This window comes from Antechinus flavipes, chromosome 4, assembly GCF_016432865.1.
Source record: "Antechinus flavipes isolate AdamAnt ecotype Samford, QLD, Australia chromosome 4, AdamAnt_v2, whole genome shotgun sequence".
NCBI lineage: Eukaryota > Metazoa > Chordata > Mammalia > Dasyuromorphia > Dasyuridae > Antechinus > Antechinus flavipes.
The window spans coordinates 451,294,469-451,307,205 of record NC_067401.1 but is presented as its reverse complement, the minus strand read 5'-3'; positions in this window follow the sequence as shown (position 1 = coordinate 451,307,205).

The window sequence follows — 12,737 nt, the reverse complement described above, 5'->3', positions numbered from 1 at the left end:
GCACATTAGCCATGTTGCAAGAAAAAAAAAATTAGTGAAAAAAAGTTTCCATTCTACTTGAAATTCATCTCTGTGGAGGTGGATAGCATTTTCCATGATGAATCTTTTAGAATTGTCCTGAATCGTTGTCTTTATCAGAGTAGCAGTTGATCATCTTTATAATATTGTTCTTCCTGTGGACATCATCTCTTGTTTCTGCTCACTTTACTCTGCACCGATTCATATAGGTCTTTTCTGAAACTATCCTGTCCATTATTTCTTCTAGCACAATCATATTCCATGGCAATCATATAACCCAAATTGTTCAGCCATTCTCCAATTGATGGGAATCCTCTCAATTTTCCAGTTCATTGTCATCACAAAAAGAGCTTCTATGAGTATTTTTTACATGTGGATACTTTTCCCTTTTCTTTGATCTCTTTGGGATACAGACCTGATAGTGGGATTGCTAGGTCAAAGGTTATGCACTGTTTTATAGCCCTTTGGGTGTTGTGCTCCAGAATATGGATCGGTTCATAATTCCACAAGGCATTGGTACCCCTATTTTCCCCCATCCCACCAGTAACTGTCATTTTCCTTTTCTGTCATGTTAGCCCACCTCATGGTAGAAGGTGGTACCTCAGAGCTGTCCAACCCTTTTATTTTGTATTCCAAGAAGTATGAAAATTAGAACTCAAAAGAAAGATGATGGAAGTGGTCTGGCTCCTTCCTATAGATCTGTAGCAATGAAGGATCTTTTAACAGATTGTTTGCTTTTTTAACTTTCATGTCATAAAAATGTCAAAGAATCTGCCAGACTTAAGGAAATGTGTTGTAATCAAATCATCAAAGCACTCACAATGAACCATCTCCAATATTTAAAAAAATGCAAAGCAAGAATAGCAGATAACACAGCTTCTACTTCTCTAACAACTAGAAAGCTATTTGTGTTCCACAACATAGATCATTTGCTAGAGGTTGGGTCAGTGACCCCACATAATTATGCAAATGGCAGAGAGCTGGATAGTCAGGGTGTGGAGAGCTAATATACCACCTAATAAAGGGTCTTCACAACTAATCTTTATATGGATCAACTCGGCCCCAAAGGGAGAACTTTATCCACATTTTACAGATGAAGATATAAGTTTGAATGTTTTCTTACATGAGGGTAACATACATAATTACAGCAACTTTAGTACTTGTTTCCTTAAGCTTCATGCTGTAAGCATCTCTCCAGACACCTTAATTCATTAACTAGGTCTGAAGCGCTTTGCTATTGATTTTTCTGTTGTGTATTCAAGGTTTTTGAGATTTCTTCTTTCTGAAATCTGTTACTTTCCATCTTTCTCCCCCTATTTTCCTAGTCATTCACTTCTGACTTCCTCCTCTGATTGTGAGGGCTGGAAGTTTCTCAGCCTCCCCTCACAATGAAGAATTTGTGGTTCACCAGCCTAAGTCTCTTTCTTCTCCAATTGACTAGGACCCCAACAAAATGTTGTGCTCCTCTCTCAGGCTTGGTGGAGGGTGATACAAACTCCTCATTTACAGGTGAGAACACTGAGGTGCAAACAGGTGAATGGACTCTCCCAAAGTCACACTGGTAGGAGGTTGTAGAGTCAGAGCTTAAACAGGTGCCTGGATACTGAAGTCTGAACTCTTTCCAGGAGATAATGCTGCTTCCAGTCCTCATTGGAGTTGTAATAACCTATCTTACTAAGCCTGACACACGTCTCTTTTTAGATCTCAGGGTGTGAGTACGGGTTTGTTTGAGGATTCCCCTTTTCTTACACAGAAGTCATTTTTAATGTATGTGTGTGAATTGAACTAATAATACCCCCAGAGAGTCCTTGTGCCTGCTGGCACTGCCAATCAGTCAGAGGGTCATTGACCTAGAGCTGGAAGGGACCTCAGTGGGCATCTGGTCAGCCAATTCATTTTTATAGATGAGGAAACTGAGATCCACGGAGATCAAGGGACTGTGTCAGAAACAGAATTGGAATCTGCATCCTCTAACTCTCTGGATCACTACTTTGGGGTCAGATGATTGGGGTTCTCCATTGGTCAGTGCCCAAGAGTCCTGAGACTCCCAAAATTTGGAATGTTGCAGCCCTTTGGTAAGAAAAGCTGGCGGTCTCCTTAAGCATCAGAGTATTGGAAAATATCAGGAGGTAGCCAGAGGGGAGTATTGTGCATAATATGGATGAACTATGCCTTCCTGGTGAGTCTGTCACTTTCTGATCTTGATTGTGATGAGAAAGAAATGTGATCATGGGGATTCCACTTAGTGCAATGAAAGGATGCTGAATTTGGAGTCAGAAAAAGTGGGTGTTGGGAGAGTCCAGAGCTAAACCTTCTGTCCAATCCTCACTACTTCTCAAACCTCTCCAAACCAGGAATTTTGCACAAAAGCTGAAGCAATTTCAGCCGCCTCCCTGGTGTAGAACATGAAGAGATAACGATGCTCCAAACCAGCAGCAGAAAGGAGTTAAGACCTGACATCTGATGCTCACTTCCACCCTGCTCTCCCCCTGCCCACAACCTTCCAGCAGAATGGCTCCAGCTGACCTGGGAACTTGCAGCAGAATTACTCTCTCACTCCCTCCAAAGCTGCCGCGGAAATCCAAAAGACAGAAGTTTGTCCTGGCTGAGACAGCAACGTGGGAATGCTCCATGCTGCTACGGAGCTCAGCCAGAGACCAGAGGAGCAGAAGGAACTGGGACAGGAAGCGGGTGGGGCTGTGGACATACTTGGGGAAAAGACCGAAACTGGTGAAATGTGCTTTGTCCAGTGTAGGAAGGGTCTGAGATCCCTCTGGACACTGGCCATCAGAGCTAATTATTTTAGAAGAAAAGAGCCAAGAAGTAAGCAACCGAGGAATTTAAGGGGAGAAAGATGGAGATCACCAAAGATCTCAGGAAGATGATGACTTACAAATTAAATAAAACAGTATAACAATATAGCAAATAAAACATTAAGAAAGATATTAATAGCAGAAAGTAATCTGGCTTTCAGATTAGGTAAAAGTCCAGAATCTATGAATCAATATTTAAATATAAAAAAGAATTATTTAGCACCTGATGAGAGAGGATCCTATGGATTTCCAAGAAAAAAATGGGACCAAAGAAGGATGTTTTTGAATGCTTTAAAAGAGGAATAATAATTGTGAAAGTGAATTTATGTCCCTAACAGCAAAAATAATTGACAGAACAGAAAAAGTTAAAACTACAGTGCTAAGACTCATCAAAGAAACAGAGAATATATGTTAGGGATGACCAAAAAATGAAAATGAAGGTCAATCTGGCTGGAGAGAAGCAAAAAACCCAATAATTTTAAGAGAAAGTATATTGTTGACTAAAAAAGAACAACAATTTTGATCTTGCAGACAATATGCATAGAAACAATTTAAGGATTATTTTCCTAAAAATAACATGATAAGTCAAAAACCCTGAAAATCATAATGCAAGAAATAATAAAAGAAATCTTCCCAGCACTTCTGAAGACCAAAAACCAGAGTGCCAATCAAAAGAACTCAGAGACTGTATCCAGAACAAAAGACTCCTGTTGGAAGCTCCAAGACTCTGCAAGAGATCAGGAGAAAAACTTCAAAAAATAAAATGAGGAGAATATGAATAATGTAAGACTCTTCCATATCCACCAAAAACCACAGAAAGGAATGGAATAATGTGTTCTGAAAAGCAAAAGGGCTCAAGAAGCAAGCCAAAATGACATACTTAAACCTAACACAATGAAAAGATATATGTTCAACAAGAAGAAACATCTGAAACATTTCTAGGAAGAAAAACAGAATGGAACTTTTTTCAAACATCTCAGACAACAGAAATACAAGAAAACAATAGCAAAACAACAGAGAAGCCATTGAAAGATTTCTTTCGAAAAGTCCTGAAAGAGGAGGAAAACATTGATGAGATGGAGAAAAGGCCTGAGAAATCCTGCATTAAATATCACAAAAATTTGCCTACAAATGAATCCATGTTTTGTGGAACTAAATTCCAGAATAGGAAGGCACATAAAAGTGGAGGAAGGGGCAAAAAGGATGTACTTTAATTAAATCAAAGGTCAGCAATGAAGCGAAAAGGACTTTTAGCCTTTCAGGGTAAACAACATCTACAAAAGAATGGACAAAGAGACAAAGGGAAGCATTAAAATGATGGGAAAGGGGGCAATCTTGTTTCAGTGGTGGAAGAAGACACTAGGAATTAATATTCCCATGAGAGATGGGAATATGAACATAATCTTCAGTAATTTGGCCCTTAGAAAATTCAATGATTTTGCCTCAGTATAGGGCGAATCAAAATTCTTGGGGACAAGTGATACCTAGAGAAGTGGAAGCATATGAACCCATGTAGAGGAAAGTGGACAGGTTGAAAACAAAGTTAATAATTAATTAAACAGTCAGGGACATGGGAAAAAGTTTTATAGTGGGACATTATTTGCTGTATCCTATGCAGGAATTAGTATGTCTAAGAGTGAATCATAAGAAAGAAAGGAACAGGGTGGAAGATCTACAAAACAATGACAGAGAAATTGTTTAGAAAAAAGAATCCTAAACTGGTGTCTAAGCAGCTTTAATTCCATAAGAATAAAGAAAGACTTAATGAGAATAAGGGCTAAGCATCATATATTAAGTTAGAATGGATAGGAAAAAAAATCATGAAGAGAAGGAGAGAAATTTTTTTTTGAAAAAGGCATAGAAAATGAAATGTGAAAATCTAAGGAACAAACGTTGAAGAGGAGAGGAAAGAATATTTGGCTGCTTATCTAAGAGGAAAAATAAGAAGTAAGAAATTAAATAACTGACAAAAGGAGGAAAAGAAAAGAAACTAATAAATAAAGCAATACTCCAAAACTGGGGAAAGGAATAACAAACAGGAGAGTGTACAACTTGAGACTGAAGAGAAAAAGTTGGTGGGAAAAGGGTTGCCTTAAAGTAGATTAAAGTAAAATAACCGAAGCACTGTGATTACTAAGGGAAAGGGGGGAAACCCCTAGTTTGGAAAAAAGTAATATTTGAAACAAATGGAAGAAAATAAAAACATAACTCTCATAATTTTTAATGTAAATAAACTCAACAATTCGATAAAATGGAGAGTGACACTTTGGATAATAGAATGAACCCCACAATCTGCTTACAAGAAACACACCTAAAAGAACAGAGACATGTGCAAATTAAAAGTTAGTGGCTGAAAAAAATTACTATACATCAAATGAATTCAAAAAAGGCATGAGCTGCAATAATGCGATCAAATAAAGGGGGGGATTACAATACTAAAAATAACAAGGAAACTAAATTATGCTGAAAGGAACCATAGAAAACAAATCAATATCAATATTTAACTTCTTTGCTCCAAATACTTTCACATCTAAACTCATAAAAGTAAATAATCTGAAGTACAAGGGAAATAGATAATAATATAATAATAATAAATTTTGGTATCTTTTCAATTTTGGATAACTTCACAGAAAAAAAGAAAAACATAGAAATGTTCAAATTTCTGGAGAAACTAGAGCTTAAAGACTTATAGATCTTCTAAAGGGAACTATAAAACACATATTTTGCAGAACTACATGGAACTTTTTACAAAAAGTCATAGAAATGATAAACACTCTGATTATTAAAATTAAAAGTATGAAATAATATGAAACAAAATTTCTGGAATGTAACTCTAGCAATTAGTAAGGGGGAAACCATATCACTGCAAACAATAAACAAAATAGAATAAAAGAGAATTAATAGATTTAATATACACTTTAAAACTACAAAGCCAAAAAAAAATCCTAAATTAAGTATAAATGAGAAAAAGTTAAAAATTAGAAGAGGAATAAACTGTAAGCAAAACAAAGTATAGCAATAATAAATCAAACTAACACTTGATTCTTTGAAAATACTAAGCAAAAATTTATTCCAAATTGCTTCCAATATGCATTAATGTGCTTACTTTCCAACAGTTCCTCTTCTATTTGTCATTTTCCTTTTTTTTTCCTATCAACTTTGCCAGTCTAAGTGTGAGGTAGAATTTAGGGTTGCTTCCATTTGTGTTTTATTAATTGTGTCTTCTTATTAAAATATTTTTTGCATAGGGCTTTTAATCATTTGATTTTTTTTTTTTACTTTGAAAACTGATTTACCAATTATTAATTGGGGAATGCCTCTTAGTCTAATACATTTAAGTCAGTCAGGAGACAAGACATATTCTTAATGAAACAAGGCAGTGAGGAAATTGCATAAGGTAAAATAATAAGGACTACAATAAATGAAGCAAAAAACTTTTGAACAAACAATATTAATACAGCAATGAAGAGAAAGGAAGTGCTGTAATGTGAAAAAAAAAATCCTTATCTCAAATTTCCTTCATAGCAATCTGGTATCCAAGATATATTCAGAAGTTAAATCTTTCTTTCTGTCTATGTGCATACATACACATATACATACATATGTACATTTATGTGTACACATATATACACATTGCCTAAAAGATGAAAGGTCAAAGGATATGAACATATATTCAGCAGTTAAATCTCTCTTTCTACATACATACACACATACACATATATACACATATATGTACATTTATGTGTATACATATATACACATTGCCTAAAAGATGAAAAGTCAAAGGATATGTACATATATATACAAATAGGTCTCACTATTTGCATCCATATAAAAGAATGTTCCAAATCACAGTACTATGAGAAATGCACATAAAAGCAACCCTGAGGTTTCATCTCATACCTTGAAAGTTTGCAAATATGGTAATGTATGGGAATCATTAATGCTTGGAGGGCTTGTGGGAAGATGGATACACTAGTACATTGTTAATGCATCTGTGGATCAATATAACCATTATGAAGAGCAATTTGGAACGATTCCAATAATGCTACTAGAATAGCCATACCTTTTGACTTAGGGATTCCATTTTTAGGCTTATGTCTTAAGACTATTAATAAGAGAATAATCCCCATATATTACAAGACATATATTATAGAAACCCTTTTTGTGATGGCAAAGAATTGGAGACAGTGTAAATGGTTATTGACTAGGGAATGTCCAAACAAATTGCTGTACACAAATGTAGTAGATTATTTCTCTACTGTAAGAAATGACAAATGTGGTGAATGCAGAGAAGCATGGAAAGATTTATATGAACTGATGAAGGGTTAATTAAGCAGAATCAAGAAAACAATATGCCCAATGACTACAGCCACATAAATGGAAACAACCACTCAAAATCAAAATTGAAATTGAATATTGCACAATGGTAAAGGGCAAGCATGATTGTAAAAAAGTTCTGTGAGCTAAACCTTGGTCTTCTCCTTTACAGAGGTGGAAGTTCACAAGATTTGGACACTGAAGATATTTTCAGACCTTTTGATGAATTAATCAGTTATTCTGACTTTTTAAAAAAATGACTCTTGTAGGAGGACTCTCCACAAGTGTCAGGGAGAGGAATGCTTTGATGAAATTAGGGTGATGTAAAAAAATACATTAATAAGCATTTTCTTAAAAAGGAGCACTGGGGTTTATTAGAGTCCACATTTACCAGTTTCTAAAAAGTCCTACCTTCCTGGGCCTGAGCTTCCTCAGCTTTAAGCTGTAGGTTAAGAATGTTTTAGATCAGAAGCTCAAACACCCAACAGTTGCCCTGGAGACCACAGTACTCCTGAGCATGGCCAGAACTTCATATATTTTTCTAACCTGATTTTAATGTGTTGACATGTTAACAAAAAATAAAGAAATACATCCATGTGGTTTCCTCAGTCAATATGCAGGAATACTGCAGGGATGCTTATGTATGGGTTAGTGGCCCCTATTTCCACATATATTTGAAGCCGTTCATCCAGAGGACTTCTCAGGTCCCTTCCAACTCCAGATTTATGATCTCACAATCCTAAGAATAAATCCTGATAACCCAGCCTTCGTAGGGGAACCTTTGGGGGATTCAAATCATTTTGTTCTGCATATGAATTCTGTCATAGCAAGCCATCTTCCTTTGAAACATCCTCACTATTCTTAATCTATAGTCATTTCTCCAGAGCTAGTCCTAAAAAAGAGAAAACACGATGTTCCAAAGAAGAGACCTGTTCCTTGTTCATTTAAAAATAATGTTGTACAATTCCCACTTTGTTTTGTGATCAGGACACAGCGCTATTAAATGGGCTGCAAGGATAGAAATGCAGAGAGGGTTCCAGGCAAGACAAACATGGTGTTATTAATTCCAGCTTTTTTTCTCCCCAATGTGTTCCTCCCTTGTACCTTGTGATTTATACATGCTGCTTCTGAAAACTTCGGTGACTGGGAGAGCCGGGCTGTTCGGACAAGCAAACAAAGGCTTGCCCCTCCGGTTTTGTGGAAACATCGGTTTCTCCCCAGAACTATCTCCCCAAGTCCTCGCTCACCGATAGAGATCTGCTGAAAGTGACTCGACTGTAGATGAAACAGCTTGCTTAATCGTTCCTGAAACACGGGAAAAATTAAAATACATTTTTTCCTCTGTAAAGCAATAAAAACAATGCCAGATTGCTAATGCCTCTTTTGTACCTTTCATTTGAAAGACCTCAAAAGAACATTGGGAAGAATAAAGGCGAAATGGATTCCCCAATGGCGTCATTATACATGTTGAATCCGCAAAAACTAAAACTCTGAAGACATTCCACGGTAGGGGAGGAATCCGTGAGAGCAGGATGAAGAGTGTCTCTCAGGAGCGTTGTTCAACCTGCTTTGTTCAAATTCATTCAAATTGGATGATTGCGAGGAAAGATCTGATTTGTTTCAACATTAAAGCACTAAATTAGTGTGTGGCGAGGCGCTAATTGTCCTGTAGAGCTTTTAAGGTGCCCAGAGTGCCCTATCTCAATTTTCAAAATTGCATTTTGGTGATTGGAATGCAAACAACCTGCGAGATGTCTTTTTTTTTTTTTTTGAAGAATTCTTAAATGTTTTTAATTATTTAAGTTGGTTCAGCTAAAAAATAACTTTCAATCCAAACTATTTATTGAAACTCCAGGTTGGATTTTTATTTTTTCAAATTTGGCAAGTTCCATCTTAGATGAGTGAAGATGCCTTATTACCCTGAAGCTAAAGTGGACAGGAAGATTGGATGGCCATGGCTATGTTTAATCATGACCTCTTTCTATTCATTTCTTGTGTATAAAATTAGTAGCTTCTGGTAAATTGTACTAAAATTCTTAGTGACCTTTTCTGATCCTGACTGTTTCATTATTTAATGTCCTGACCTTCGTTTTCTGTAGAACCACATTAGTGATAAATGTGGAGATTTAACAACTAGTACTAGCTGACAAGTGACCTTTAAAAAAAGGGGGGGGGGGAAAGGACCACCATTCTTTTATGCTGGGAAAACCAGACTGTTTTGCAAGTTTTAATTCATAGTTTTTTAATTATCTATTCTATTGTCTGTAAGCTTTTTTCAGAAAAAAAGAAAGGTCAAATATTTCATTTTCCTTGCTGATTAAAATGTAAGTACTTGGCAATTGTGCCAATATATCATTCAGAGAGGATGGAACAATTTTCATAGCATTCAAAGAGCATCCTGAAGAGCTTCCACTGAAGGGAAGAGAATATCAGGAGTCTAGAGAGTGAAACCATCTTCACTGGGATTGGGACTTGAATCATTTTCTCACCATCCCTCTAGGTGGATAAGTTTGGAACAAAGAATTTGAAGGGTTCTTCAGTTATCTTGTTAGAAGAAAAGACATGGGGGAAAATGTGACTGGATCTTAATAAAGAATGAGAATTGCAGGTGAAGGACAGAGATCTCCCTTTCTCTCTCTCTCTCTCTCTCTCTCTTTCTCTCTCTCTCTCTCTCTCTCTCTCTCTCTCTCTCTCTCTCTCTCTCTCTCTCTCTCTTTGTTTGTTTTTTTGCTATTTTCCTACTTAAGGAATGAGTTATTGAATGTCCAAATAAAATGGGTTAGACAGGAAAATGATGCAAATTGTTTTTACCCAGGCAGAGTGAAACTAACAAGTTGTAAAACCATTTGTGTATATTATCCAGAGATAGCACACTTCCTTCCTTCCTTCCTTCCTTCCTTCCTTCCTTCCTTCCTTCCTTCCTTCCTTCCTTCCTTCCTTCCTTCCTTCTCTCTCTCTCTCTCTCTTTCTCTCTCTCCCTCCCTCTCTCCCTCTTTCCCCTCCCTCCCTCCTTTCCCCCTCTCTCTTTCTTTCTTTCTTCCTATCTTTCTTTCTTTCTCAATTTCTCTTTCTTTCTTTCTTTTTTTTACAATAGTATCCAAAACCTCATATCTCTTTCCACTGAGCCTCAATAGAAGGCAGAACCCTCTCTGGCATTTCTCACAAAAGAGATGATTCCCTGGGCCTGTCTGTAAATGCTCCTGGTAGGCAATTTACATAACAATTGGGGTGGCTGTAAAAGTCCAGGTAATACTCCCATAATATCAAGGCCAGATAATGTCCAGTAATCTTAAATATGGAAAGCCCAGTGATCCCAGGGGTGACTGAGTGAGTTACTTTGCATTCTTTTGATAAGAGCAATGGCTGAGGACTTGAAATCAGCCAGCAGAATGGTTTAACCATTTAATCATTAGGAAGATAGTCCAGACAAGCTCATGATGGTCTCTTCAGCTCCAGGAACAAGGTTAGAGAAATCTTATTGGACACAGTGAAAATTTTCAGACATGGATACTGGTGTCATTGCTTAAGAAAGAGTCTCATTCTAGAGATAAAGCAGATTCTGCAAAGCAAGATGCCTGAGCAGGCATTGTTACAAGATCAGGGATCTCTCCGATTCAGCCTTTCTGTTCTTCTTCCACGCAGTGAATGCAGAGTAATTTCTGGTTTAAAAAAGTCTTTGAGGCCATCTGACGAGAGGACCATAGCTGAGGAGTTGGAAGAGACTTTCTAGTTCACCCAAGCCAAGGATTCTTAATGCTTTGTGTGATTAAAGTAAGGTCAAGTCCATGGACTCTTGGTCAGAATATAAAACTGAAATAACATTTTTTAAAAAGTTCCCGAACCCTAATCTAAGAATTTTTTAATCTAGTGAGTCGTCTTATTTTAGAAGTATAGATGCAGTGTCCCAGAGCGATGAAGTTAATCAACCAACAAACATGCTTTTTGCTCTTTTTTATTTTACTTTTTGGCACTTACGTCGTGTCAGGCACCACACCGAGTTCTAACAAAAACCATCCCTCCCTTCAAGGAGCTTACAGTTTGATGAGGAGACGGGTGTAGACAAATAGATACATACAAGATGCATACAGAGTATATAGAAACAGCCTTAGAGGGGGAGGCACTAGTGGCTAGGAGGCCGCTTGAGCATCCTGCAGATGTTTGAGCTGTCTTGAAGGATGTTACGAGGTCACAGTGAAGTAGGAAAGTGTTTCCGGCATGAGCGACCCCACGGTCCTACACACACATTCACTAAATGCTCCCCCCGCCCAGACGAGGGTATGTTCTTTTTTAGTTCTGCAGTTATGTTCATGGTGGTCTTTGTTAAACACTGTCTTGAATACTGACCCAAGAAGATTAAGTGTCCACGAAATGGTGTTTTCTTGTTCCCTTTAGACACTGCAGAAAATTTCTTTGTCATTTGCCAAACAAACAAAACAAAAGCCCAAACCCAAGCCCTGTTTCCCTTGAGTTTTGCCTTCTGTTTGACTTCTCCTTGTGCTTATCGTAAGGTGACAAGTTCTCAGTCCAGCACTCTGTGGGTCAATGGACAAGGGCTCCCCATAAAGAGCATAGATAGCCCCCTTGATGGTGACTAAGTTTAAAATCTGCAGCATCCCTTTCTCCCTCCCTCCTCCCACCATCACTGTAGAAATGAAAGGGGCATCAAAGCCGATTGGCCAGCTACTCTTCTCTGCAGTGACTGGGTGGCACAGTGGATAGTGTTGGCCAGGGAGGCCCGAGTCTGAATGCTGCCTCAGTCACTGGTGAGTTGAATAGTTCTGGGCCAATTAAACCTTTTCTTGGGGAAAATAGCTCCAACACCAAAGGGTGGTTGTGAGGCTCACATGAGATAATGCATATAAAATGTTTTGCAAACCTCAAGGTGTTTCTATCAATGCTCCTCCCTCCTCCTCCTCCTCCTCCTCCTCCTCCTCCTCCTCCTCCTCCTCCTCCTCCTCCTCCTCCTCCTCCTCATAATCATTAGAATTTCCACAAAGTCTGGCATGGAGGAATAGGGACTGGATTGATTTCATTATTATTGAGAACTTCCAAGTGGGGAACTGTTCTGAAATGGATTGAATTATCAGTTGCCTGGGGCACTGAGAGTCAGGTGACTTAGGGCCACACAGCCAGTGTGTGTCCAAGGTTGGACTTGAACCAGGTCTTGGATTCAAGACTGCTTCTTTATTTAACTCCTCTATGCAATATGTCAAATAGTGATTGGATATGAAATTCTTGATTGATTGATCAGATCATGAATCCATTTGTGCTTCCCTGGACTGGTGCTGAGAAAGCAGAGGGTTTTAAATCATACCTATCAGGAAATAGCAGCGGGTATATAGGGATGTGTGAGAGATCTCCCTCAGCAGGGTCCAAGGCTAGAGAAAGGGATGCTTGAACGTGGCCTTGAAGGATGGCCAGGATGTCATGGGGGAGGGGTGAAGTGGGGCGTACTTGTAACTAACCCTTGAATCCCTTTCTGGCAGCCAGCTATGCCCACAGCAAAAGTGAGAATAATTCTCCTGGGGTGGAAGGCAGGAAATCAAAAGGGAGGCTGTTACTGAATATCAATACTTAAACCTTAAA